This window comes from Henckelia pumila, chromosome 1 (genome assembly GCF_033568475.1).
Source record: "Henckelia pumila isolate YLH828 chromosome 1, ASM3356847v2, whole genome shotgun sequence".
Taxonomy (NCBI): domain Eukaryota; kingdom Viridiplantae; phylum Streptophyta; class Magnoliopsida; order Lamiales; family Gesneriaceae; genus Henckelia; species Henckelia pumila.
The window spans coordinates 105,364,461-105,366,999 of NC_133120.1; the positions used below are offsets into that span (position 1 = coordinate 105,364,461).

A 2,539-nucleotide genomic window follows, 5' to 3' on the forward strand; every position below is an offset into this window, starting at 1 on the left:
ATGAGATCAAGAAAATAGAAATAATAACTGGCTCGATCGATCGATTCAATCCCTTCGCTTTTGGTAAAGATGCTAGCATGAGACGAACATGCAGCAGCTAGCATTCACTAATAATATTTTTTGAATGAATTGGAGATTTATTTTCAATTAAAAAAATACAATTTGATATTTTCAGCTCCCATATAAAAATCCATCATCGTCGAGCGACATGAATCCATTTCGATCCCTTCATAAAAACCAAATAATAATTTTTTTTTAAAAAAACCTTTTTTTCCCCGACATATATACATTTGTCACATTGGCAACACATAGTCAATTTGCTATAAATAGTTGGCACTTACTACCTCATTTCCACCAAATTAAATGAATGTCATCCGCACTAAAATGCTTTCTCCGGAAGCAAGAAAAGTTTCTTTTCTAGCCATTTTCACTCTCTTAATTATCGGTAACTCATCCAGAATGGGTTTCAGGCCAGCAATGTGGCTGCGCTCGATCCGTAAGACTGCTGCAGCCGTTACGGTTACTGCGGCACCGGCGACGCATATTGTGGCAGTGGCTGCAGAGGCGGCCGCTGCTACTCATCCCAAAAAGATAACAGTAACAGAGTTTCTGCCATCCTTACCGACGGATTCTTTAACGGAATACTCGATCAAGCAGACGGAGGCTGCCCCGGGAAGGGATTCTACACTCGGGATGCCTTTCTTGAAGCGCTCGGTTCGTACCCTAAGTTTGGGACCGTTGGCTCTTCCGACGATTCCAAGAGGGAAATAGCCGCATTTTTCGCGCATGTTACGCTCGAGTCGGGATGTAAGTTTTGTTACATAAAAAACAAAGAAATATTTTGGTTATTTTTTCATATTTCAGTTTTAGTTTTACATGTTTCTATTTTTGACAATTTCGTTCCATTTTATTCGAAAATGCTTACATGGCACTGTACACATCAGCTCCACATCAGCACTGAATTGGTGCCACGTTCAGCGCCACGTCGAAAAAATGACTAAAATTGCCAAAAAAATAAAGATAGCGGACTAAAACTGAAATCTGAAAATATAAAGAACTGAAATCGCAAAGTGACAAACATACAAGACCAAAAAAGCAATTTTCCCTAAAAAAAAATTTATTCATTTCAACAAAAAAACTTGATGTACGTACACCTAATTAATATATAATTTCCAACTTAAACACAAATTATTCTAAGTTTGATTCTGCATTGTACAGTCATGTGCCATATAGAAGAGATAAATGGTCCCTCAAAAGCAGCGCACGGTGAATATTGCGACAGTGAAAACACGCAATATCCATGCAAATGGGGAAAGGGTTACTATGGGAGAGGCCCGCTGAAACTGTCGTGGAACTATAACGATGGGGCGGCAGGCGAAAGCATAGGTTATGATGGACTAAACAACCCGGATATCGTGGCCAGGGATCGTCTCATATCCTTCAAGACAGCCCTTTGGTCCTGGATGAATCAATGTCACCAAATTATAACCTCGGGGCAGGGTTTTGGGGGGACGATTCGTGCCATCAACGGTGCCCCTGAATGCAATGGAATGGATCCTGGCACAGTTAGCGCCCGCTTTGGGTATTACAGAGAATATTGTTTTACGCTTGGAGTTGATCCCGGGACTAATATTAGTTGCTAGAGAACTAGAATTGCGTTTGTGCAAGAACTGCTAGCTGCTTTGTTTTCGATTTTATTATGTTTGTGCTTCTAGTAGTACTCTTTTCAAGTTAGGAATTTGTATTTGTGGCACTCAATATAATTTGTACTCGATTGAGAATTAAGTTAATTTGATTTTACATTACGTCAAAGGGAAATCTCTTCTTTTCCCAATTTTTACCTCTTAATTACGAAGTTGACTAGTTTTTAAAATATAACTCCAACAATAATGCCTAGCTAGTTTATGGAACCCAATTTCAATTAATTTGTCTTCCAACCTTATTTATGACAACCAAATAAATGTTGCTTATTCGGCTTGCCATGCAGACGTTACGGCATTCACTGGCTAGTTACTCCTTGTCTCATATATATATATATATATATATTATCTATTATTACTTATGTAAAAGAGTGAATAAAGGGCAAAGTTTTACGATTGTGAATTGGCTACTTTGCCCTTTTATTCTTCTATCTATATAATCCTAATACATATGTATGGGGATATAAAAGTAAATATGTATAATCCTAATGCATATGTATGAGGGTATAAAAGTAAATATGTATACTAATTATTGTGGCTATTATGGCCAAAGTAAACATATTATATATTAATTATTGTGGTTAATTATTGTGGTTATTATGACAAAGTATATATTTATGTGTATGTGTGAGTGGGCGGTTTCTTGAGTAATACAAATTGCCGGCTCGGCAAAATAAATATATTAATTACTATGGACATTATAATGACAAATGTATATATAAATTTATTTATATTTTTAGCAACATTTTTAATTATTATGGCCATTAAATGACAAATGTATATATAAATTTATTTAAACTTTTTAGCAACATTTAACATCTATAATATAATATAAAATT

The 2,539-nt window shown here is 35.9% G+C and overlaps 1 pseudogene; it reads left to right on the forward strand.

Moving 5' to 3' along the window:
- The first annotated feature begins 384 nt into the window (after positions 1–384).
- Positions 385–1,643, forward strand: LOC140888126 (endochitinase PR4-like; annotated as a pseudogene).
- The last annotated feature ends 896 nt before the right edge of the window (positions 1,644–2,539 follow it).